This window comes from Phascolarctos cinereus, unplaced genomic scaffold (assembly GCF_003287225.1).
Source record: "Phascolarctos cinereus isolate Bilbo 61053 unplaced genomic scaffold, phaCin_HiC Scaffold_3;HRSCAF=262, whole genome shotgun sequence".
Lineage (NCBI taxonomy): Eukaryota > Metazoa > Chordata > Mammalia > Diprotodontia > Phascolarctidae > Phascolarctos > Phascolarctos cinereus.
This window is the reverse complement of record NW_027555736.1, coordinates 250049993-250077964: the sequence shown is the minus strand read 5'-3', so window position 1 is coordinate 250077964 and position 27972 is coordinate 250049993. Positions and strand designations below refer to the sequence as shown.

Genomic DNA, 27972 nt, shown 5'->3' with positions numbered 1-27972 from the left:
GACAGCTAATGCTTTACTGTCTCAGTTGTCATTGGGGGTGGGGGGAGGGCATTGCATCATGTCCACTACTGGTGGGGGTGGGGACAAAAGGACTCCCTCAGTTAGCTTAGCCTAGGGTTTGAATCCACTCGCCGGAGGAAAGAGAACTTTCCGTCAAACCCGCTCGTCGAGTCAGAATATGCCCCTTCGGTCATTTGAAAACTCATCTAGTGCTTGGGCATAGGTCAATCAACAAACATTTATTAATCGCTTGCTATGTGTCGGGTGCCATGCTAAGGGTTAGGGATACAAAGAAAGGAGAAAGCAATCTCAGCCTCCTGGAATCCTGAGATGGTGGGGCTATTTCCTATAGGCAGAGCACTTAAAATGCAGTTAAAGGCAGGAAGGGAACTATAAATGAGACGTTGTTGGGGTTCCAGGCTGTTGCTCTCTCAATCACTTCCAGATCCGGAGGACTCAAACCCCCATTGTAAAATGTGGCCATTTCTGACCATGGGGGTCCTGCCGTCGTCCATGGAACAGAAGAGGCCCCAGCAGGCACATTCAAGCCTGGGGCTGATTTGGACTCTAGGAAATACAGCACCTCTCTCCTGTTGGTGTGAAAGAGCCTAATGCCTGGCAGAACTGGTTGGAATAAGCCCTGGTGAGCATCAGAAAACCAGAGGCTGGGTCTGCTCAGGAACAAAGGACAGGTCCTTTGATGCTGATTTGATTTTAACATGAGACTCTGATGGTGATGCAACAATGTCACTGTTTCTGGAGATAAGTCCATCTGAACCACTGCTCAGAGTGCCTAGACTGGCTGACAATTTCATAGATTTTGAATTGGAAGAAACCCTAGAGCTCATCTGGTTCAATCCCCTTCATCTATTAGATCAGGAACTGAGGCCCCTAGAGGTCCTGACTCGCCCAGGGAGGCGTGGAACATAGGGAAGATTCGAACTAAGGTCTGCTGACTTCCAGTGCAGGAGTCTGGTCACCCCTCTTGTTAGCAGAAGCTCTTTCACAATTTGTAAAGGGAAGAGCGTACTCCGTGCACAATTATCTGTGTCTTATGTATACCTAGTTATTTACATATTGTCTCCCTCTATTAGCATGTAAGTTCTTTGAGGACATGGACTGATTTCTGCTTTAAAAAAAAAGTCCTAGTATTTAGCACAGTGCTCAGTATACCATAAGTGCTCAATAAATGCTTGTTGACATTATCAATCTGATTGCTATCTTGGGACACCTGCCCTTTGGTACCAAGCACATGTCCCTGGAAGAGACCACACTGGAACAAATTCACTTTCCTTTGCGTGGCTTTTTTGCCTTCTTACAAAACTTGTCAGCGACACCTAGGAATTAGCTCTGGATGGAGAACTGGGCCTAGAGTCAAGAAGATATGAGTTCAAATTCAGCCTTAAACACTTACTAGTTGGGTGATCCTGAGTAAATCTCGATTTCTGTCTGCCTTAGTTTCCTCAAACTGTAAAGTGAAGATAATAGCATCTATCTCCCAGGGCTATTGTAGAGGATAAAATGAGATAATATTTCTAAGACTCTTTGCAAATCTTAAAACATTACATAAATACTAGCTATTGTTATTATTCCATATCTCTTTCCCTCCCCCTCTCCCAACATATGAGCTTACAACCACATCTGTCCTGAATCAGAATGCATATCTAACATCACTTTTTCCAGGATGCCTTCCCCAGTTTGGTGACAGCAGGATGGTGATGGTCTTTAACAGAATAAATGATAGATAAGAAAATTATTTAAGAGAAAAGAGATGGTTCACTCAATAAGAAATGCACACAGCGGTGACATTTTCTGTTTTGTTTTGTTTTGTTTTTAAATGATGCTTCCAGAATGGTAGAAAAGCTCCACATCTTTACTCTATTTGGGTCAGTGCTTTGTATATCATGGTAAGCTCAGCCAATCCTGCTAGAAACTGAAAGGGCAAAGAGGAAGGAGGGCTAGAGATGGGAGGGACAGGAGATGTCATCCATAGTTGTGATGTTCAAAAACAGGGTGAGTCATAATCAACAGCAAGGATTCTTTATCCATTTTTGTGGAAAGGGGCCTGTGGACCCCTTCTCAGAATGATTTTTTTAAACAATTGAGGGAGATAATAAATTTAAATAATTGAAGGAGATGCTAAATTTCAGTTAGGTTAGTGAAAACAAGGACGGATTTCTTTCCCTCCTGCTTAGATTCATGAATGCCCTGAAATCCATCCATGGGTCTGTGTACCCCAGGTTAAGAACCCTTGAACTAGAGCAACTGAGTGATTAGTTTTATCAGCAAAACACTCAAGAGAGTGGTTGGCAATATCTTTCTGATTGGTTGAGAGGACAGCTGATACCTGAAGAATTATAGGTGCTCTCAAGCAGGTTATTATGGTACTGGCCCAAGGTGAGTAAGAAAATCAGAGTGAGGCCTCCACCAGTGGAGTTCTTAGAAGTCCAGAGAAGAAAACAAGCAATTCCAGAGTGCAAGAAGCCACAACTTCCTGCTCCTGAGAATAGGTCTGAAAGGTAACAAGGATACTGTGCAGTGAAGGATCCTAGCAGAGAAGGAATCCCAAACCAAAGAGCTAATTGTGTTTAAATAAATTTTTATTGATTCTTTTTGTTTTTAGATCACCTACACTTCACCGTGCAGACCCCCTCCACCTCCCAAAGAGCCATCCCTTTTTGAAAAGGAAGGAAAAACCCGTTGCACAAAACTAACCCACACATCAAAAAAGGCTGGTATTGCTTGTACTGTTCCATACTCAATAGTCCCTTCTACCATGTCTGCAAAGAAGGAGTGAAAGGTGCTTTTTCATATCTCTCCTTGGGGACAAGCATGGTCGTTATAATTCCTTAGCATTCAAGTTCGGTTACCTCATTGACTGAACAATGATTTACATTTACATTGTAATTATTGAATCTATTGTTCTCCTAGTTCTGCTTATTTCACTTTTCATCAGTTCACATAAGACTTCTCATACTTCTCTATAGTTATAGTTTCCCATAGCACAGTTTTAGACCATTCCATTTATGTATCACCACTTGTTTAAGCGTTCCCCAACTGGTGAGCTTTTACTCTATTTTCAGGTATTTATTACCACAGTAAAGGCTGCTATAAATATTTTGGTGCATATGGGGCCAAGGTGCCAATTTTTGAGTTTGTCAGTTCTGGGTTCCCTTTGCTTTTATAACCAAACTGAGGTTTTGTCACTATACAAGGCATGATTATCTTACCCCTTCCCCCCAGCCTTGGGAGGGAGACAAACTGAAATGAGTTTCCCAGTCATGGAGACAAGCTGGTTTCATACTGTCGGACAGTGTGTGGCCTCTGCACAGGGATGGGACCCTATGCTTTTGTGGGATTATAGGGGTTGATCTGGAGAGCAACCAAACTGGTTTAAGGCCTGTGACCAGCCTACAGAAAACTGGGTCCTCTTTTTAAAGAGCTGTCAAAATAAATCACACCTAAAAACAGGTGACTGAACTGGAGAAATGGAGGTAGTAACTTCAATTTCTGCTCTCACTCTGTAAACTAGCTAAAATATTCCTGCAGTCACGTGGCTAACACAATTGACAGTAAGTAGGGTTCTTAATGTTAACAAGAAGAGTAGACTTGGAAGAGCAGTTTTCAATATTAGCATCTCAGAAGCTCACATGAATCAAGTACCTTGGGTTGGCTTGTGAGTGAATGGACAGCAAGAGATATGAGGAGATGTGTGTTCAAACAAGCGAGAGAGAAACATTCAAAATGTGTCTAAGTATTAATAAGTGGGTGCATAAATATCTGTATATAAAGGACAAACATGTGAAGCTGATTTAATAAATTATATGAAAAGTAAGACTGTGTATGAGGGCATGTGTGTATCCCTTGGACAGCTTAAGAACAAAATAAAAAGGAAAAGAAATAAGCTTTTCTATCCCTGTAACCATTAGAACGAAAATGAAGTCCAAATAGCATTCAGGACTTCTGGGACAGAGGAAGAGGGGAAAGAATGGAAAAAACAGTCCATAAAGATGCCAGGGGTCCTTAAGCAGAAACATCTGTTCAAGTCATAAGACTTCAGGCCTGGTCTGGCCTTTAACAGACCCAGGAACGGGAAAGTCTGTGCTGTATCACTACTACCCTCATCAGCCTTGTACGCTCATCCCCCCCTGGGACTTGGATACGTGCTTCAGAGATACCTTGCACAATGCATCAGTCCAGGTTCCATCTTAGAGAGGGTGAGGGGAAAGACCTCTCAGATCAGGAGAACTCAAATGGGGTTGGGGGGGGGGGGGCTGAGCACTGAAGCAAAGTTGGAAGCAGAGTCGCTTCTAGATTGTATTTATTTGCCACTTTAACTCACTTGAGTAGCCGCCCAAGCCACATATCTCAACTGCAGCAGATACAGACAGCAAAAGCAAAGGAAAGGAAACAGGAAAATTTGAGAGCAAAGCAGCTACTTCAGACTTAGACAGGAATGGCAAGGCTGTATTTGGTGGTTTGCAAATATAAACTACTTTTGGCCGTTTCTGAGTGTGTTTCTTATCAGCAGTTTTCAAATCTCAGACTGACTTCTCCCTACTACTAGGCATGTTCCAGGGGTTAATTTCCACTCCTTCCCTAAAGCTGGTATCAGCAATGTCATTCTGGAACAGGGACCATGCAAATGTCCACCGTGGCCTCCCAATTTTTGTATTTGTGCTGCCAAATTGAATGCTCCTAAAGTTGGTATCTGTAGGAGTTCCCAAACTTTATGTAGTGACACCCACCCACATTTTTTACACAAAATTTGTAGCAACCTCCACTTTTCATAAAGTAATCTATTAAAGTCTTCTTATCTCATTCACATAGTATTCAAGAAAAACTGAAGACTTACAATTTTAATACATACAAGTCTTAGACATAATAAAATAACATACGTAGATATTTATTGAAAAAATCCTTTATATTTTTATATTTATAACCTATTAATCACCCTAATAATCACATTAATGTTAGGTGGGCTTTCATGGATGATATTGCTACTCATAATTCTTTTTCAGCCTGCAAGTAAGCAAGATAAAGGTTGTGTAATTTGTTCCTTATGATGGTTGTATAGAAAACCATTTCACCATTGTAGTCCTGGTTTTATGGTTTTCCTTCCCAGAGAGCAAAGATATGGAAATAAGAGACTGAAATAGAAAATATCCTGAAATTCACTAGTTGGTAACACTTTTTGGAACTTGAATTTTTGAGACTTATTTTCCCAGGAGCTTTTGAGTGAGAGAGAGAGAGAGAGAGAGAGAGAGAGAGAGAAAGTTCTTTCCCTTTAAACCGATGCCACATCATTCCACTGGCTGACATCACTTGGAGAGGCCAAGAGACCAACCTTCTCATTCTAAAGCTCCAAACCCTTCATGGCTGAGACAGAACAGTGGTCCCAAGATTGGGAGGAGAGAGGCAAATTACTTGCTTGTCATTATTATGTTATGAATGATAATAAAATTTGTACTCTAGGTTACTTGATAACCTAAAGAATTCTGCTCACCTATAATCAAAATATAATAAGATCTTCAGATCCTAATGCATATGTTAGGGATTATTAGGAACCTGGAAAAAAAACAACTACCTATTCTAAGGAAGAAGAGGCTTCATGTTTTTGAGAAGAAGCTTAGGAAGAGAAAAGAAGTGAAAAAGGACACTGAAAAAAAAACCTGTTCTTGCTCAGATAGAGTAGATCAAATGTATCATAATTTTTTCCCTATGGAAAATGAGTTCCTTATCCACTCATATTTAGAAATATATTCCTTTGAAATAAAATGAGAACTGTTTCTGTTGACCAGTTGAGGGACTTTAAAATTTTCGTTTTCTGGACAGATTTAAAAAAACATTAGGAGGCGTATAAAATATTATTTTGTACGTTTATTTTCCATAACTCTAAATTGGTCTTTAAATGTAATCCTTTTGTCTTTCTGGATCAGAGTACGAATTTAAAGACTTTGGATTGGTTTATTCAAAAATTATGAGAATGGTTTTATCATAAAATTAATTTGCTTCACCTTTAATAATTAAAAAAGCAATTTCTTCTTTTAGTTGAAATATCTTTCAAAGGACTTTTGGCATGCAAAAGCTAGTATGTTTCATAATAATATGGAGCAGTATGTTCTGCCCCACATCATCACACAATTTTGCAAAGGGCTTTCTTTTTAATAGATTCCTTTTTTAAAAAGTTGATTACTCTTGCAACAACCTGAAGAACTGTATAGAGTTCTCCACCCATATTTCTTAAGATAAGTGATTATCTGTAAAGCATACAAGGTGCTCAAATTGCCTACAGGGCCACATGTTCAATCAATGCTTGACAACCTGTGTTTCAATCTGACATTGAGCTCCATCAGTGCAAAATCCAGCAAAATTCTCCCCCATGATATCATTATCATTTTTAAAATCTAGCAATCATATTGATATTTTCTCTTTATGTGGCATTGCCACTAATAGATTTTCCAAATGATATATCTTCCCCAAAATAGATAACCAAATAAGCATCTTTTTAAAGTTTTTTTCCTCATTAAAAGCATCTGATTTTGCTGGAAAAATTCTTGTCTTGCCAATAAACTTTGCAGGGAAATTTCAACACAGCATTCTACTTTATTGGGTATCATGCTATCTGAATCTAAAGCAATTCTTACAAAATAAAACAGTCTTTCTTCTCCATTAATAACATTACTATGAAACCTAATGATAAACATAGTGAATCATAGTATGTAGATTCGAGTTTTGTGACTTTATGTCTCTATTTTTGCTACTTAAGTCATCTGCTTTTGTTTGTACTGGTTTCAGTTGTTTTAGTGAATGTTTCTCTTCAGATTGGTTTTTATCCATTGTGAAAAGGACATTATTTCCTTTAAAAAAATGGATATTGTTAAAAAAAATTGATAATTGAATTCAAATTTAATTGTTGAAAATTCAAAATATTTATTACCATTCTTGAGTTATTACATTTTTTGGAAAAGTTGACTTTTGGAGAAAACATCTTATTATATTATGTTTATCAAAATGAATGACACTGAGAAGTGTAACAATAATATGATATGTATTATTTTATATTACATATTGTATATATAATAAAATATAATAATTATACTTTTAGCTCCTATACAAAGACTGTTTAGCTTCAAATTTATATACTTCACATTAAAATACAGTCCGCCATATAGAGTAATAGATAAACTACATTCATTCTCAATTGGAACAAATTTACTTAGTTTCACTTTTGTTAACTTCAGTATGAACTTTGGCTTCACAGAAAAACATAAATGTATTTATTCAGTGGTTGTACTAAAACACACACACACACACACACACACACACACACATACACACATGCACTATTGGCCAATATATCAGTCTAGCTTGGTGGGAGAAAGGGCATCCCCCTCCCAGCCATTTAGAGCTCAGAGTTTTCCTTATATTTCAAGACTAAGAAGGGAAAAAAAAAACAACAAGAGAGACTCGAAGGGCAGGGATGGCCCGCTTTCTATATCTCTGGAGTTCTGGATACGTAACCAAATAAGAGTCCTCATGGCCAACAGTAAGCTATCAAAGGACATCTATGCCTGCTCTGAAGTGTGTGGATGGTGGGAGGGAGAAGGGAGAAGGAAGGGCCCTCTCTATCCCAAATCCTCAAGGAAACACTACAATAGTAATGAGAAAAATGACATAAATCCCATCTTTGGGGGCACTGACAACCCTTCAGACTCAGCAAATACATTTCAGCTTTGGCTGGGATCTCTTTTCAGCTCTGGTCCTCGCTTCCCTCCCCTCCCCCTAGCAGAACAGACTAAAAAGTCATAAGGATACAACGTGTAGCCAGCGCCCCACAAGTCTAAATCTTATCAGTCATTTAATTCCCAATTATTCTAAACGTTAGCAAATTAAAAATAAGATTGCCATTTCATTTGTTAGGCAAGAAGTACTTCCCTCAAGGCCAGAAACTGATGGCCAAAGATGGCAGTATCTTAGAAGTCGTGATAAGATTTTAATGCCATTCTCTTTAGTGAGATTGATGTGTCAAGGGCAGGAAAGGCCTCAAAAAAATGATCAGATATTACAGCTGAAAGGGGTTCAGTTTAACCTCTTCCCTTTACAAATAAGGAGAATGAGGCCCAGGGCTTATCTAAGACTAGGCAGCTTCTTGGTGAGAAAGAGATGGGCCACACTGATCACATGAGGTCAACATGATCGAGGGTCCTGATTCTTCTCCATCTTTATGTCTTGGCTCCTCTCGATGTAGCTATGTAACTCCTGGCTTCTGTCAAAGCACCACTCAAGTATGCCTCCTATGAGGCCTTTTTGGATTGTTCTTGGTCTCAACGGTCCCCTCCTTGTCCTCTCAGATTGCTTTGTATCAGCTTTGCACATGTAACGGGGATTGACAGCAGCATTTCCTGGCCAGAGCATACTTCATGCAGTGTTGAGCCTGCACACTGGCTACTACCAAGGAAACAGGGGGCTCCACAATGAAAGACCTTGTTATCTTGGCATGATGCAGCCAATTCTGGAGAGCCCTTCGGTCCTTCCTCTCTGTGACTGAATCAGTTGAAAAGGAGAGAGAGCGTCCATTCTGAAACAGCAGCTTTCCCTCTTTGGGTTTCCCATCGTTCCTATACAAATTTCTTAAGGACAGAGACCGTTGGGTGTTTTTTTTTTGTTTGTTTGTTTATTTTGTTTCTGTATCCCCAGTGTCTAGGGCAGCTAGGTAGCACAGCAGATAGAGCACTGGGCTGGGAATCAGGAAGACTCCTCTTTGGGAGTTCAAATCCCGCTTCAGATACTTACTACTTGTGTAACCCTGGGCAAGTCACTTAACCTTGTTGGCTTCAGTTATACCTCTTTTGTAAAATGAGCTGGAGAAGGAAATAGCAAATCACTCCAGTATCTTTTCCGAGAAAATCCCAAGTGGAGAAGAGTTGGAAAAGATTGAAACGATCGAACAAAAATCCCCAGTGTCTAACATAGTGCCTGGCACACAAGAGGCCTTTAATAAATATTTGTAGAATTAAATTCAACTGATTAGTAACTCAGGGAAATGGACATTGAATTTTTCCTCTGTTCATTCAAGGTTATTAAGTGAAGCTCCTTAAGAAGGGCAGGAACAATCTTCGGTCTACAGGAGAAGGGAATGAAAGAGACAAATGAGTCCTGCAAGATGATATAGGTTGGAACCAATAGAAAACAGAACTCCAAAGTCCTAACACTCTGTACTCACTAACTGGAGTCTCTTCCCAGCACCATTTGCTTTTGTGGCAAGCTATACCTGGGATGAAGAACATGAGGAAACAAATGTAAAGCATATAACTTTAAAATACATTGGATCAAATGAAGGCCTCCTACTGCTAAGTAAACACTGGCCCTTATCTCACAGGAGGGATTCTTCAGGAATTACTTTGGCTGTGGCCCAATCAAACGCCTTCAAAAGTTCACAGTACATCCCTCAATCTCCAACCTCTCTAGCCCTGCATCTGTGTCAGTATCCATAATACACACACACACACACACACACACACACACACACACACACACACAATCAAGTTCCACTTCAATGGGCAGCTGTAATTTATTAGCACAAATGGACAGACCCTGGTCATTCATAGGAATGCATCCGGGAAAATTTGTTTTGGTAAAAGGCGCATTGAGAAGGGGAAAGGGAAGAATGACTATATGTGCAAATCAGAGGGATATCTGTGGGACTGGGGCTGGCTTATTACTCCAGTCAAACCCAGTTATACCCTGGTTCATTATCCTACAGAGTTGAATAGGCTACAGATCAAATCATATCCCCTGAAACAGAACATGGAACAGGGCTGTCCTAAGCTAACAGTCTTTTCCCTCGACACTGATATCATAAGCAAAGTTCCACTGTATTTTTTTAAGTCTTTTTTTTTTTTGCAGGGTTTGGGAGGGGTTTGGTGTGGGTGCCTTAGGGAGGAAGACAGATTACAGCAGATTTGCTGTTAAATGAAAAGATTAGCATGCCCGAGATGCTTTGCAGGGGCGTGATGAGATTTGCAGCAGATGAGCTGGTTGCTGGGTGATGCTAATGAAAAGCAGGCCTCAGAGAAGCCTGAGAGCCCCTGTGGGCTGAGTGATTGTACCCCTTTGCTGCTCTCCTTCCCTCCCCGCCCCCTCAAACTAGCCTCAAATCAGACTCCCTGAATATTTATAAAATCTCTACCAGAAACAGGAAAAGACAGCCTCCCAGCTAGGCTTCTGCCAAGTCTCTTCCTGAGCTGCTCTCAGACAAGACCCATTATGTTTTTCTTCCTTTCAGTGAAGAAGACAACCAGAGGGAAAGGAAAACCAGAGCGGGAGAGAGAGAAAAAAAAATGTACACCCTACCCTACTAGGGTTGATTTTGGATTTAGGAGTTCACTCAGAGTTGAAGGGTCTGACTTATAAGGGTCACCCTGTTCCACATGCCCTCTCCCTCATCCTTCCTCTCATAGTTTGTTTTCTGTTTTAGCCTATCCTCCTTCAAGCTGAGATCTAAGTCTCCTCTCTCTCTTTTCTCTGAAGGCCCTTGCCAGCTCCCCCCCTTCCACCCATCCCCCAAGCATCCTTTCCTTTTCTAGAGTTTAGCACAAAGGGCTTCTCTTCCCAAGGAAGCCTCAGAGGGAATGGGGCCACTGTGAATTCTATGCTTCTAACATGCAAATGCCATATGAGAAGAGGGAGGGAGAGGGGATATGTGAGGGACTAGGGGCATTTGGGTCAAGTGAAGCTCATATAGTTTATTCCCAGGATAGAATCAATTCAGGCTTTGGGCTTAACTATTACAGAAACAAAAAAAGTTCAGTGGGCTACTCTGTTGTTGGTATCCCCATCTTCCCAGGCACCCAAGCTTGAGATTTGTAGTCATCTTGAACTCTTTCCCTTTGCCTCCACTTAGATTCCAAAGATTAATTCTGATCCACAGTATCTCTCATATCTATTCTCTCCTTTCTACTTACATGGCCCTATTCTTGTTCAAGTCTTCCTTGTTGCTTACCTACACTAATTAAGGACTTCTTAACTGGTTTCCAAGTCTCCCCCCTCTCTGTTCATCCTTCATGAAGCTTCCAAAATAATCTTCCTAAGGCATGACCATCTTATTACCCCCTCTCAAGAAGTGACAGTGGTTACCTTTGGGCTATAGGGAAAAAATGCAAACTCCTGACCCAGCATTCAAGGTCCTTCACAATTAAGCTCCGATCAGCCTTTCCAGTCTTAATACATACTACTCCCTTTAATGGGGGCAATTAGGTGATTCAGTGGATAGAGCCCTGGGCCTGGAGTCAGAAAGACTCAGTTTTCTGAATTCAAATCAATACTTCCTAGCTGCGTGTGCCTGGCCAAGTCACTTAACACTCTCTGCCTTAGTTTCTTCATCTGTAAAATGAGCTGGAGAAGGAAATGGCAAACCTCTCCAGTGTCTTTGCCAAGAAAACTCCAAATAAGGCCACAAAAAGTCAGACAAAACTAAAATGACTGAACAGCTCTTTTTAATGCCTTCTGCATTTCAGCCAGACTAGGCTACTGTTTCCTGATTTTATTCTGCTTCCTTTTGCCTTTGAACATTTGTGCAAGTTGTCCCTCATAGGCAGAATGCTTTCTCTTCATCTATTCCTTACTTTCATTTCCTTATCTTTGGTTGTTCAGTATTTCCCCCCTTGTATTCCCCTATCATTTCTTGATGACTTCTTCCCCTTTAATGGTGGTTTCCCAAAGGCTGGGCTTCAAGACTGCTGTCTCAGGCTACTCCCAGGCTGAGCAATTCAGGTTTCACCAGCCTTAGTCTCTGTTACAATTCAGTCACTTGCCTAGCATTTGTTTCACACCTACTATGTACTAAGACCTGGGGATACAAACAAAGAAAGGGGAAAAAAAAACCAGTCCCTGGTCTCAAGAAGTTCACATTCTATGAAGCCTTTCCTGACTCCCCCAGCTGAAAATGATTATTCTCTTCCCTCAAATTTCCCTCGAGCCCCACTTTGCCTCCTGCCTTATATCATGTGTATTTTCATACATGAAGTACTCTCCTATTAGAATATAAAGAGAGAACTGGGTAAGATATTTCCCTCCTTTTGGCCTTAGTTTCCTCATCTGTAAAATGGGATGGGAATAGGGAGGTAAAGACCAGCAAGGGATAAAGGGAGACCTAAATTGGCTTGGATGGTGTAGAAACTGAGAAGTGTAAACATTGTAAAATGAGGGGGTTGGGCTAGATCCTACGATCATAGATCTAGAGTTGGAAGGGACCTCAGAAGCCACCTAGTCCAAAATCCTCTATTTTACAGATAAGAAACGAAGCCAAGGAGTTAGGGCACTACCATCCTTCCAGTTACTCAGATGGCAGCTTCTGTATTGGTGGCACACTGGATAGAGTGCTGGGCCTGGAGTCAGGAAGACTCATCTTCCTGAATTCGAATCCAGTCTCAAACACTTATTAGCTTGTGTGACCCTGGGCAAGTCACTTAACCTGTCTGCTTCAGTTTCCTCATCTGTAAAATGAGCTGGAGAAGGAAATGGCAACCTACTTTAGTATCTTTGCCAAGAAAACCCCAAATGGGGTCAGGAAGAGTCAGACATGACTGAAAACCAAATCAACAACCTCCCTGTGGTACTCAAATAATTTTTCCTCGTCTCACAATTAGTTGACAAATCTCATAGTCTCTACCTCTGTAACATCTGTCCCATGTTTCTCTACTCTCTACTTATATAATTTCCACTCTAGTTCAGGCACTCGTCACTTCTTGCCTGGACAATTGCAATAACTAGCCTTCTATTTGGTATATCTGTCTTATGTCTCTCCCCAATCTAATCTATCCTTTACTCAGCCACCAAAATGATTTTCCTAGAGTACAGGCCTGACTGTGTCACCCCCATTCTCTAAATCCAATAGCTCCACATTTACCTGTGAGGATCAAATGTAAACTCTGTTTGGCATTTAAAGTTCTTCACAACCTGGTCTCTTACATTCTACTCCCCTTCCCACATTCTAGCTCCCACCATATAGGCTTGCTGTTCCACACATATGATGCTCCATACTCTGTCTCCGTGTCTTTGCCCAGGCTGCTCCTATGTCTGAAATACATTCTACTCTTACTCCCACCTCTTGGAATTCAGGTTTCCTAGAGAACTCAGTTCTATACAAAGCCTTTCTTGGTTACCCTTTGAAAATAACCTTGGATTGATTTTGTATATACATACATACATACATACATACATATATACACACACATACACATATGTAACAGGGAGTGGCCAATGAGCATATTAGTATGCCATTCTTCCCTATGTGGAAGAAGCTAGGGAGTCTACTGCCAGGAGAGTCACGAAAACATGTAATGAAAGTGCCTTAGACAGACATTCTACAACCGGTTCTGGTCTGTTAACCAGGTGTTTAATAGAAGGAGCCTTTTAATAGGCTGTCAGTGAAAAGCCAGAATGGGTTGTGGGGGAGGAGGAGGAGGAGAAGGAAGGACATTCAAAAGGCTTTGGTTGTGCTAAGCTCATTTCTTGTTTTGACTTCTCTTTGGCTAACTTCTTCCTGCTAGATGGCACCTAGTGAAAGACAATGCTGTCATTGGAGAGGCCCCTTGCCTTCTCCCCATCCAAGGCCATGAAAATGGGTCTCCTGAAAGAAGCCATGAAAATGAGCATCAAAGGCCATGAAAATGGCCTTCTTTTGTTTTAGTTAAAGGAGATTAATCAAGAGGAGTTTTGGAAGGTCAGGAGAGCAAACCATTGGAGATCCCAGAAGTCCATGTTATCAAGGTCATGTCAGCTTTTGTGACATCAATGCCTTGGAGACAGAATAGTGACCTCTGGGGCCTAGCCCAGCAGTAGCTGATATGAGGACTCATCTGGAAGAGATGGCATATTTCTATGTGCACTTGGTAGGACCAATGCTAGGATGAAAGATTATATTAAACCTGAGCCCACTTCTTCACAGGTCAAGATGGTATAGGGATAAATGGATGATTCCTTCATAAGATGAATATTATCTAAAGAAGAATGTCCATTGTCACCAGTTATTTGGTTTGATTCTAGAGAGGCTAGTTATAGCAACAAGACAAGAAAAAAGAATAAGAACATAAGTATGGCCAAAGAGCAAACAAAATTGTTATTATTATTATTATTATTATTATTATTATTATTTACAGATGACATGATTGTTTACTAAGAGCCCTAGAGAATCAATTAAAATTAAAAGTAATTGAATAATTAATAACTTTAGCAAAGGGGCAGAATATGAAATAAACACACAAATTCATTAGCCATTATGCGTATTACCAGCAAAACACAAAAGAAAAAGAAATTCCATTTAAAACACCTCCAGAATGTACTAAATATTAAATATTTAGTAACATCCGAAAGTGTAGCTACCAACACTTGCAGCAGGAATTATATGAATACAACAAAAACGTACTCTTTACATGAATAAAAATAGATCTAAATAATTGGAGAGATATTGTTTATGGTTAGACTAGGTCGATACCATAAATGTGACAATGCCGCCTAAATTAGTTTACAGTTTCAGTGCCACATGAAACTACGAAAGAGTTACTTTATAGAACTAGAGAAGAAAGAATCTCAAGGAAAAGAATTTTTAAATTGAGAAGGCCCCCTTGCCTAGCTTTCAAACTATACTGTACAAAATAATATGGAAATCATTCTTTCTGTTTTCAGTAGTATAATTTAGGAAGCTCTCTAGATATAGTAGAAGATTTTGTGTGTGTGTGTGTTTTGAGTTAGAAATCTGTCCCCTCAACTTCAGTTTTAGTGCTTTTTGAAAAATAGAAAAGTTGGTCAATAGAACACATTAGGTAATATTTGATAATTCAAGTACTCCAACTACTAATGCAAGGGTTCATTTAGTCAATAAAAACTGTTGGGCAAACTAAAAATCAGTCTAGAATAAATTTGGTTTAGGCCAATGACTCACAACATACACCACGATAAGCTCCAAGTGGATATGACCTATATATAAAAGGTCACATTATAACAAAGTAGAGGAACAGGGGAAGAGATATCTTTCACTGCTATAGTCAAGGATCACAGGAGATAAAACAAGACAATTCTGATTATTTAAAGTTGAAAAAATTTGTAAAAACAAATCAAAGCGGTTAAAAATGAGAAAGGAGTACCCCAAGCATTTGCTGGAGCCGTCTGCTCGGAGCATAGGTTTGTAAAAGGAGGCAGCATAGGCTGCCCGAACTGGAGGCAGGAGGCTGGCCTAGCTGGCGCTGGGCTCTGGGCATTTATCCCCGTGCGGCCACCTCCCCATGGAATCCTGAGACTGAGGCCAGTGACTATGCAGGAGAAGATGGTGGGACAAGGCCAAGCAAGATGGAATGGGAGGAAGTGCTGAAAATGTCCACAGAGGAGAGTATTCAATGGACTCATCTGTTGGACAGCGATATCAAGATCAAGAAAAGAGAAATGTGACCTTTGACACAGGAATTACAGGCCATGAAGGACAAGATCAACGAGAAGAGTGAAAAGATTAAAGTGAACAAGACTCTGCTCTACCTTGTCTCCAACATCATCCGAGCTGCTAGATGTTGATCCCAATTACCAAGAAGAAGATGGTGCAAACATTGACCTTAACTCCCAGAGAAAGGGCAATGTGCTGCGATCAAAACCTCTACCCAACAGACCTATTTCCTGCCAGTGACTGGTTTGGTTGATGCTGAGAAGTTGAAACCTGAGACCTGGTGAGTGTGAATAAAGACTCCTACCTGATCTTGGAGACCCTGCCCACTGAGTATGATTCCCGAGTGAAGCCCATGGAGGTGGATAAGGGGCCCACAGAGAGATAACAGTGACATTGGAACACTGCACAAACAAGTATAGGAGCTGGTAGAGGCTATCGGACTGCCCATGAACCATAAAGAGAAATTCGAGAATTTGGGGATCCACCCTCCAAAGGAGTATTGATGTATGGACCCCTGGGTACTGGAAAAACCCTGCTAGCCCATACACATGCCGCCCAGACCAAAGCCACCTCCCTGAAATTGGCTGGACCCCAGCTGGTATGGATGTTCACTGGGGATGGAACAAAGCTTGTCCGACATACCTTTGCATTGGCCAAAGTGAAAGCCTTCTCCATTATCTTCACTGATGAACTGGATACCATTGGAACCACGGGCTTTGACAGTGAGAAGGCAGGGGATCCAGAAGTTCCGAGGACTATGCTGGAACTCCTGAAACAGCTGGATGGATTTCAGCCTAACGCCCAAATCAAGGTGATCGCTTCCACAAACCAGACCCTGCCTTGCTGTGCTCTGGTCATCTGGACCACAAGGTTGAGTTCCCGATGCCCAGTGAGGAAGCCAGAGCCAGGATCATGCAGATCCATTCCCGAAAGATAAACGTGAGCCCCAGTGTGAATTATGAGGAGCTGGCGTGCTGCACCAACAACTTCAATGAGGCCCAGTGCAAGGCTGTGGGCATGGAAGCCAGAATGATTGTGCTTCCATGCGGGGGGGGGGGCGCGAGGGGCACTCAACTCACCCATCAAGACTATGTAGAGGGCATCCTGGAGGGGCCCCAAGCCTGGGATCAGATCATTTGTCTGACTCTCTGGTAAAAGTAGTAGCAGTAAAGGTGGTTGGGGTTGTTTAAAAAAAAAATTAGAAGGGAAACCGTTACCTGGGAGAAATCTTTGTAGCAAATTTCCATGATAAAGATGGGGAATTGATTCAAATGTAGAAGAAGAGCCATTCTCTAATAGATAATGGTCAAAAGATATGATTAGATGATTCTCAAAAGAAGAAAGGCAAGCTATTAAGGATCATATCTTTTAAATACATTAAAACAATAATGAGAAAATGCAAAACAGCCCTTTGGTTCTACCCTCAAACCCATCACATTGGAAAAGATGACCAAAAAAGGAAAGCGACAATTGTTGGAGAGGCTTTATGAGGACAGGCACACTAGTGTGAGCACAGTGGTGGATTGTAAGTAGAGTAGTAAAGTGGTCTAACCATTTCTCGCAAGCAATTTGGAACTATACAAAAAAAAAAGTCATTAAATCATACATACCCTTTGACCCAACAATACCACTGCTAGGCTTATTCACCAAAGAGATCAAAGAAAGAGGATCCATGTGCACAAAATTAAGTATAGAAGCACTTCATGTCATAGCAAAGAACTAGAAATAGAGTGTGAACTCATCCATTGGGGAATCGGGGAAACTTAGAAGTTTGTATTCACTCAGAGGGCTGCACTTGAGGATCTAGAGGGCCCATGTGGCATTGAGGACACAGGTTCCCCACCCCTGGGCCAGACTAATAATGAATAATTATTATTAATTATTATTATAATATATAATAATCAATATAATTAATTATGAATGACCATAAATGAATTATGGTAGAAGAATGCAGCGTAATATTATCCCAACATAAATGCCAAAAGGACAGATTCATAGAAACTTGGGAAGACACACTGTATGAGCTGACAAGAAGGAATTGAGCAGAACCAGCAGAATAACTTATATAATAACTACAATATTATAAAAGAAAACTGTGAAAGACATACACTGTGATCAGTGCAATGACCAGTCATCACCCCAGAGAATCAATGTTTAATCATGCTACTCCCAGCCCTTCGAAGAGAGGTGATAGAATAGAGGAGCGGAATTAGACTAATATTTTCAGACATGGCCAATGTGTTTTGTTTGACCAAATTCTTATAAGGGAGCTTTTTGTTTGTTTGTTTGGGTTTTTTTGGGGGGGCTAGGCAATGGGGTCAAGTGACTTGCCCAGGGTCACACAGGTATTAAGTGTTATGTGCCTGAGGCCGGATTTGAACTCAGGTCCTACTGAATCCAGGGCCGGTGCTCTATCCACTGTGCCACCTAGCTGCCCCAGAGCTTTTTTTTTTTAAAGGGAAGAGTTGGAATGGAGTAGAGAAATGGTGATGCTGATAATAAAATAAGGAAGAAAAGAAAGAAAAGTGTCAATGAGTCATTTAAAAACCAAAAGAAAAGAAAGTTCAGCAGGGGGTACATAAAAACAGGGCAGTGTTGAGACTGCCATGATAAATTTGATATGTTAAAAAAACAAACGAAAGCTCCCAAGCTATACTTAGTGCCAGTCACAGGTTCTTTTCCTTCTTTTCTGTTCTTCTTTGTTTAGGGAAATGTTCATGTTTGTTAATGCTTATCAAATTAATGGTAATAAAAAAGTTAATTTTTTAAAAGCAAAAACAAAAAAAACCAAACACAAAAACAAGAATCAAAAGAACAAGATGGATTTCTATCATTTCTTTGTCAGAAGGCAAAGGACATCAATGACCTCCAGAGACCAAATTCAATTTCTCCCACCTATCTTAGACTGGTATAGTGGGTAGTGTCAAAGTTCGAATCAGAATGCCCTACACTCAAAGCTCACCTTCAGTATTTACTGTCAATGTGACCTTAGTTTCCTCATCTACAAAATGGGGAAAATAATACTACCTAATGTGGTTCTTGCGAGCCTCAAATGAGATATTACATGCGAGGCTCTTTACAAACTTTAAAATATGATGTCAATTCCAGTTAGTATTAATAATAACATTATTAATAATACATATTAATAATTCATACTTGCCAGGATGATCCTAGGCAAGGCTTTTCATCATTCTGAGGGTTAGATTCCTCATCAGTGTATAGCACTGTATACTCTGACCCCCACTGCCTGAGAACCAAGTGTTACATTTCAGGGTTCTCCAGTATGCTTATGGGGATTAGGGTGTCTCTGTCTCTGCTGCTGGCTCAAACCCCCACTGACTGAGTTCCCCCAACTTGAGAGGTTCTCTAACATTCCACTTTGATTTAACCATTTAACAGACTAACTTTTACAAAGGAATAGTTACTTCAAAGAAACAGCGAAAACAGACATACAAATACTCTCTGCACCCCCCCCCACATACACACCTGGGGGAGGGGCATAATCCACCCTACACCAGCTCAATTAAGAGATTAGGTTCACAGTTTAGTTTAGTTCCCATATAGCACCAGTGCCACCAAATTCCAAGTTCAAAGCCCCCCTCCTTGGCTTTTTATCCCCTTACCCAGGCTTCTCACAGTTTCCCTGCTGGGTTAGAAGTAACATATAGCCTGGGATTGTGGCTCCAAGGTCACGATAGCTTGAGCTCATAGGACAAGGACTCCACTCCCTCCTCCTGGAGCTAACAAGGACAAACAAAACAGACCAATACTCCAAGCCTGTTTCTCTGGGCCCCAAGCCCTAAAAAGGTGGTGGGATAGAAGGGGAAAGTGACCCTTTCTGCCCCCCAGCTGAGTGCATTAGTGCACATACTTCAGGTGATGTGAAACAAGGGGGCTGTTGTACAAGACGACTTGAAGTCCCTATCCCCTCTGCCAGTGATTCTGTGACTCGATCCAGTTAAGTTCAATAGATTCAATTGTTTTGAAAGAGTTCATGTACACTCTTCTCACCAACAAAATATCTAAATCCAGAACAGAAAGTAGTGAAAGGGGACAAAAAAGCATCAGCCTTGGAGTTTGGAACCATCATTTGTTTATATAGCCTGACAAAGAGAAGCTTCAGGTAATATAAGAGGACTCGTATTAACTAATGCATATCATTAATGCATTCATTCATCAAGCATTTATTAATTTATATAATAAAATATAGTATGATCATATATTATAGAATATTATAAAAGTTACAGATGAATATAAAATGTAATAGTATGTAATAATTTCTATAATTAATTTATTAAGGCACTACTATGTGCCAGGCAGAGAATTAAGTGTGCATAATGGATAGAATGAATAACCAGAACATTCATTCACTGGTTATTATGTGTAAAACATTGTGCTAAGAGCTTGAGATACAAAAAGAAAAGTAAATATGTGTATGTGTATACATACATATTTTTTGATAACTGCATTTCAATATAATTGTTTCTTTGTAGTCCTTTGTATTTTGTTTTGAGCATTTAAAAGCTTCATTCTGAGAAGGGGTCCATAGGCTTCATCAAAGGGGTCCGTCTGTGACGCAAAGCAGGTTAAGAACCCCTGCCTAGGGGTCCTAGCTGGGAGAGACCTCAGAGATCAGTGCCTTCATTTTACTGGAGCCCATAGGAGTTTAAGTGATTTGGTCACCTAGGTATGAGTAGCAACCTCAGGAATCCATGCCAGGTACTCGGACTCCAAATCCAGTAATCTTTGCCCAGTAATGTGCTGGCCCCTGCAACGGATGACACTGCTTGGCTCAAGGTTAGGAAGCTGCCCAAATGTTATCAGTTACTTTTTGACTCAGGCAGGGAAGGGAAAGGTTTTCTCCCCTCCCCGATTTGTGACTCAGGCTTATGCCGGGAATAACCTGCGCAGCCTGGGAAGGGAATCTAATACCTCACACAGCTCACGCCTTTCACGATGGGAGCCAGGCCCCCTCCTCAAAGCTCAGCTCTGGCTTTAGCTTTCGGCTTCTCTTCCTCTCCCAGGCACCCTCCCCTTTCCCCTTGCCCAGCCCTTTTTTCTCCCATGTCTGATTGTTTAGAGAAGGCCCTTCCCAGATTCAAACACACACGATTGAGCCTGAATGAATCTCAGAACGGTTATTAATCTTGCTGCCTGGCTACACTCTAAACCCCATTCTAATCCAGCCTCTGTTCTCATGAACAATGGATGCAGTGAGACCGAGGCAGGATCAATGCTGAAGAGCTGCCTTAAATACTTCCCCCTCCCCCTTCTACTTTCTTTACTCACATGAAGACAAGGAACAAGGCAGTGCCAGCTCCTGTGGGTGGGGGGATACAGTTGAGGTCATAAGTTGGTCTCCAGGCAAGTTAGCAGCCCCCCCCCCCCTTCTGCTGGCATATTCCACTAACTGACCAAACCCCAACCCCTTGCCCATCTTCTCCAGCTCTTGGGGCTACTGTTGATTTTTCTCTGTGCAAATTGACCAGAAGCCATGTTATACAAGTGATCCATTAGATCTGTGTTAAGTTGCTCAGCTTGGGAAGTTGAGAAGTCCCAGCAGCCTTGGTTCATTTTCTAAGAAGCTTCAGAGAAGATTTCAGAGGGCCCATCCTTTATGCCCTTTCTGGCAGGAGTCGGTCTCTCCACCAAGAGACCATAGCAAAGGCATGGCAATCTGGACAAAGTGAGGGAGAGAGGTGGGATGTCAATGCTGGGAGGGCATTTGGCTGGACGCTTATACATCCACTGGCGATGGTAAGCAATGACTTGCTTACTGGTCCCACATTCTGCGTGGTATTTCTGCCCTGTATTGGAGCAGACATTGTCAGGCCATAGAAAGAGCAATAGATTTGAAGTCAGAGGAAAGGAGCTCAAATCCCACCTTGCCCCTTGCCACCTATATAACCTTGGACAAGTCATTCAGCTCCTCTGGGCCTCAATTTCCTCATGTATAAAATGGATTTCATCTCCTCTATTGTCCCTTCCAGCTCTGAATTTGTGATCTTATAGAACCAGTAGTAAAAAGTGAAGGTCCATCACCAGATGGAAGAGAAAGGATTTATTAAAGCATTTATTAAACACCTGCTACATCCCAGACAGTATGTTAAGTGCTTTATAATTATCTCATTTGATCCTCACAATAACCCTGAGAGGTAGGTGCTTTTATTATCCTCATTTTATAGATGAGGAAACTGAGGCATGCAGAAGTAAAATGACTTTATCAGGATCACATAACTAATGTGTCTGAGGCCAAATTTGAACTCAAGTCTTCCTGACTCTAGGCCCAGAACAGGTATTCTAGTGCCTGCTTTGAATCTATCTTTATTCCTTTACATGGAAAGAATCAAATCATTTTAGAGTTAGAAGGGACATCAGTGAACACGTTGTCTGTCCAGCTCCCTTACCGGGGACCAGGAAAGTTAAGTGGCTTGCACAAAGTCACACAGGCAATAAGTGATTAAGCTTGAAATAGAGCCCAATGTGTGTGACTCAATCTAATGCCATTTCATTTTTTTCCACATCTCAAAATAGGTGGGTTCAAACTGACCCTGGGTCAACATCAAAACACATTTCCCCGTTTCTCCTGCTATCTCATTTTTATCCAGCTACTGCCCTGTGTTTGAAAGGATTTTAAGCACTGGGTTGAATGATGTTCTTTAAGCCTTGACCACCTCTCCCTTCATCACCTGGATGCAACCTCCTTTTCTAGGCGTATTGTTTATTATTTCCCTTCATGAGCTCTATGGGCCAGCCGAACTGTCCTTACTATTTCTCATATGCAACGTTCCATTTCTCATCTTCATGTCTTTGTACAGGCTACCCCAGTGCCTAGAATGCACTCCCTCCTCACCTGGGCTTCTTAGACTCCCTCACTTTCTTTAGAAAGGAAGCCCAGCTCAAGTGCTATGTACATAAGGCCCATCCCCATTCCCCCAGCTGCTAATGACTTCCCACCTCCAAATGACCTTGTACTTTTTACATATTTTGCATGTACTTGTGTATAGCTTATCCCCAGAATTATCCTGGACTCCTAAGTCTCCCTCACTCCACATAGCCACAGTTGCCAAATCTTGCCCCTTTCTACCTTCATAACATCTCTTGTAACTGATCCTTTCTCTCCACTAACAAAGCTAACATCTTCACTCAGGCACTCATCATCTTTCACCTAGATTATTACAACAGCCTCCTAATTGGTATCCCTGCCTCAAGTCTCTCCCCACTCCAGATGACCCTATATATATATTGCTGCCAAAGTAATTTTCCTTCTAATCTAGGATAAAATATAAACCCTTCTGTAAACAAAAGCCCTCCACCCTGGCCCCAACCTATTTTCCCAGCTCCAATAGGCATTATTTACCTTCCCATACTCTGCATGACCCATCCAAACTGGCCTTCTCTCTGTTCTTCATTCATAACACCCCATTGCCCATCTCCCTTCTGCATACCTTTGCATTGACCACTCCCAAGGCTGAAATGGCCCTTAGTGGCTGGGCCATGTAAGCATGAAGCTTTTCCTGATAACCCCAACTACTAGTTCTCTACGTCTCACATTACCTTGAATTGAATACATACAGGTATTTGTAATTATTCGCTTTATATTTATGCTGCATATTTTCATGTGTCTCTCCAATTAAAATGTAAGTTCCTTTTCAAGAATTGTTTCAACCTTTGTGTTGATTTTCCCTGGCACCTACCAGTGCTAAGCACATAAAACCAAATATTGACAATCACTCTCAGAGTGATTAATTGATATGTGTACGTGTTGTCTTTCCCAATAAAATGTAAACAAACTCCTTGAAGAGAGGGATTGTTTCATTTCTGCCTTGATATTCCCAATGTTTGGCCCATAGCAGACATTTAATTAATGTTTGCTGGTTGATTGACTAATTGATTCTACTGCTTCTGGGTTGCAGTCCATTTGGTCTCAGGTAAGCTTTGGAGGCATCCAATTCTTTCCTTCCAAAAAATAAATTCACCTAGAAATAAGCTGAAATTTCGGAGTTCTAGCATTTTCATTTAGGAATGCCTCCTTCCCTAGAAGTTGAATGCTCCTCCCCCAAAAAAGAAGGGATTTTAAAGTCTGTTCAGATTCTGTGAGTAAGGCACTGGGAAGCTGGCTTATGGTTTTGTTCAGTTGTTCCAGTAGTGTGCAGCTCTTCACGACCCCATTTGAGGCTTTCTTGGCACAGATACTGGAGTGGTTTATCGTTTCCTTCTCCAGCTCGTTTTACAGATGAGGAACTGAGGCAAACAGGGTTAAGTGATTTGCCCAAGGTCACACAGCTAGTAAGTATCTGAGGCCAGATTTGAACTCATGAAGATGAGTCTTCCTGATTCCAAGGCCAGCGCTCTATCAACTGCACCATCTAGCTACCCTAGTTTATAGTTAGTTTATAGCATTTTGAATACGGAAGGGAAAGAGATCTTAGGGAACGAACTCCCCCATTCCACTTTGAAAATGTGCATCAAAATTTGTGACGTAGGAAACAGTAATAATGCCAGCGCAGATAGCCTTTCTTCTAATACCTTGAGAGTAATATACTCATCACACTCTGGACCCTGTGACAAAAAAAGTAACAAGCATCACCCCCACTCTCCAAGAGAAGACTCATGAACTTTCTTAACTCGTTGGATTAGAAAATCAGGTGGCAAGCTGCCACTTTCAGATGGAGAATAATTCTCTGAATGGGAAGCTTCTTACCTAACACAAAGAGGTAACGTGTTGCTCCATCTAGAGTGGGGATTTCCATGAAAGAATACCGTCTTTTGTGGGGCTTAGGAGCTTCCTGTGGGAATGCTTAATGATGATGGGGGTTCATGAGAGCTCCTGGGAAAGCTGATCCCAGCCCCATCAGCGAGACCTGCTCACCAAGGAAAAGTAATAATTAAAAGAATAAGGAGCAACGGGGGAATGAAGGAACTCAGAGGGAGGGAGCCCAGAGGACGGGTAATTTTCACTCTGAGACCTGGCAAACACTTCAAACAATTCCTCAGAGCATTCACCAAGAGGTGAAGCAAGGGTTTTCATGCACTATTTAGTGCTTCTGACAGGAAAGAGCTGATGGGTTTGGAAACAAACATGTGAATGCACACACATACATATACTCACACTCACATAGAAACACACACACACCCTTTTCCTCATTTCTCCTATCCTCAAGCAACTTTAGAACTCCTCCATTTAAATAATTTTCTGGCCTTCCTGGGTTACTCAAGTCATAAAATCAGCAGAGGGCCTGGAATTTTCTCCGTCAGTATAGAATACATCTCCGAATACATGGGACTAGAGGAGAAATGCACACATGAGGAGTGGGCTCTTTTTGGCCCATTACAGGTGCTTGTTAATTTAGTTTACCTGTCAGTATTATGGGATAGATCTAAACCTAAGACCGTGAGTCTGAAAAGTAGGGTATTCAAATGAAGACATTCTACAGGTTTGTGGAAAGTCATGCCCAGAAATAACACGTATTTAGGGCAGACTAATAATAACTCTAAGGACTGGCCATTTTCCTTCCCCTCTACCCCCCATTACACTTTCCTCAATGTTGTTGTTTGATCATTTCAGATACTGGAGGGTTTGCCATTTCCTTCTCCAGCTCATCTTACAGATAAGGAAACTGAGGCAAAGAGGGTTAAGTGACTTGCACAGGGTCACACAGCTAATAAGTGTTTGAGGCCAGATTTGAACCACAATTTCCTCAATAGTCACTGCCAGAAACATTGGCCCATTTACATGTATTTTACATTCTAACACAAATTAGCCGAACTGTTGTACCTTATACAGGACCCCCTATCTCCTATCTCAAAGCCTTTGCACTCTCTGTTCCCACTCCCTAGAATGTACTTTCCCCTTAGGATTTCCTCCATCTCTTTAGGATCCGTAGTTTCCTTCAAACCTCAATTCAAGCAGCACCTTCTTTTCAATTAACCCGTATGCCGGTGCCTCTACTGGAAAATTACTTTGTGTATGTTTTGCACCTACTTAAATGTGTATATGCTATTTCCTACCGATAGAATGCAAGTTCCTTGAGGGCAGGGACTGGTTTGCACAGTGACTGGAACATTTTAAATGCTTGTTATTTTGGTTTACCTGTCAGTATTATTGGATAGACAAGATATATACTGCTCAGATCCAAGCCCAAGGCCATGAGTCTGAAAAGTAGAACCTATGTACCTCCAATGTCATTGGCATTCAAAGGAAGATGCCTACAGATTTGTAGAGAGCAGTGTCCCCGGGAATAGTACTTATTTATGGCTAGCTAGTAATAGGAAAAGGGGATTTTGTTCACAATTTGTACAGTAGGTCATGGTACCCAAAGCAAAGGTGGACTGGGAACTAGAAAATGTGATACATTTTGGATACCTACAGGCACAGCAGCGAGGAGGTAGGCTGTGGTCATTTATGTTGTGCTTTGTATTCTGCTTGTACCTTCTTTCCATGTAACTTCAAAGCCACTCATGGATATTAACTTACTCGTTCACCTAGGTTCCTCCTTGATTTCATTTACTTCACCTGTCACAAGCTGAAAGCCACCTCTGAATACTGCTGCATAGGCAGTTCAATTGCCAACAATGTGTAACATAGCTGTTGACCGAAAAACATAGGCATGAGATCAGAAGTCTAGGGTGTCCTTCAGGAACTTGGCAATCACGCCAGAAACAAGCTGTGGGTTAAATTAAAGATCTCCAGAGCAGTGAATATGTTCAACTTCCTCCATTCCGAATCTGGCTCCAACCTGCCTTTCCAGCCTTATCGCCTATTACTCTCCTCAAATTCTACAATCTAATCAAACTGTCCTTCTTAACTATTCCTTATAGGTAGAAATTCATCTTCTATCTCCATTCCCTTGCACTGGTTATCCTCTGGAATGTCTTGGAAGGTATTCCCTCTTTACTTCCACCTCTCAGAATTCCTGCTCTCCTTCAAGACTCACCTCTGATGTCATCATCTATCCCTAGCCTATTCTTCTCACTGATAACGCCTTCCCTATAAATTACCAGGCAGCTGAATGCTATAGTGGTGGACAGAATCAAGACCCCGTGTCACAAAGATCTCAGTTCGAACACTACCTTAGACGGTCACTAGCTGTGACCCTGGGCAAGTCACTTACCCTTGATCAGTCTCAGTTTCTCCATCTGTAAAATGGGCATAATAGTCATACTACTTAACTTATAAGGTTGTAAGTAGGATAAAATGAGACAAAGTGCTTTGTAACCTTAAAGCTCAATACTATTTGGGCAGCTAAGTGTCGAAGTAAATAGAGGGCAGGTCCCAGAGTCTGGAAGACCCATCTTCCTGAGTTCAAATCTGGCCTCAGATACTTACTAGCTTTGTGACCCTGGGCAAGTCACTTAACCCTATTTCTCATCTGTAAAATGAACTAGAGAAGGAAATGGCAAACCACTCCAGATTCTTTGCAAAAAAACCCCAAATGGGGTCACAAAGCATCAGATACAAAGCAAGTGAAACTATTGAACAACATTACTATTTATCTGTTTTATATAGATAAAATATATGACATATCTTTATATTTATAAAGATATAAGTATATTTATGATTTTTTTCCCCTTTGATAAAGAGGGTAAAGCCTTTCGAGAAAAGAAACTGCTTCGTTATCCCTAAGGTCTGACCCATAGTAGTACTTAATAAATGTAACTTAGACTTATCAAGGAAGACATATCTAATTTCAGCTTTCTGAGCCTTTAATCAACCTCACCAATCAATCTTAAATGTTGATTTAAACCTTTGCTCACTCACTATTGCAACTAGGCAAAAATACAAACTCCTTTGCCTATCATTTAATAAGCTCTCCATAATCTGGTTCTAGCCTGTTTTTTCAGCCTTATCTCACATTACTCTGCATTTCAGTAAAATTGAACTACTAATTATGTTATTCCTTGACCTCAGTGTCCCACTCCCACCTCCATGCATTTGTCTATCCTTAGAATCCACCCTTCTCTTTCTTCAAGGTTCAGCTCAAATGCCACTTTGTGAAGAGTTCTCGAATTTCCTCCTGACTTACACACACACACACACACACACACACACACACATTTAAGGAAGGAGAAGTGTTTTCTCCTTCCTTAAATTTCCCTTGATCACTTTATCTGGATTTCTCCTTTACTCCTATTACACCTTGTCTTGTAAAATATAAGAAATATAAGATAAATATACTGTGTATATCATGCCCCAAATACTCTAATGGAAGTCCTTTCAGGGAAGAGACTGTCTTAAAAAAAAAAAAAAGTCTTTGTAACCCTGATGCTTAGCATAGCATCTTGCACAAAGTGCTTAATAATTGACTATTGAATTGAATGAAATAGTTATTCCTTCCACATTTCGACTTTCTCCCATCAAAGTTTTGATATATTGCGGATCAGCATAAGAAATTAAATGGGAATATTTTGGGAGTTTTGCTAAAGCAGCAGATAATATGTGAAGGCCAGCAGATAACACAAAAAGTTTAGAAACTCAGAAATGCATAAAATATATGTATAGTATTACATAATATCAACATATTTTATCTTTCAAT

General features: G+C 41.0%; 1 pseudogene; it reads left to right on the top strand.

The window, feature by feature from the left end:
• The first annotated feature begins 492 nt into the window (after positions 1–492).
• On the top strand, positions 493–16591 carry LOC110220649 (26S proteasome regulatory subunit 6A-A pseudogene; annotated as a pseudogene).
• The last annotated feature ends 11381 nt before the right edge of the window (positions 16592–27972 follow it).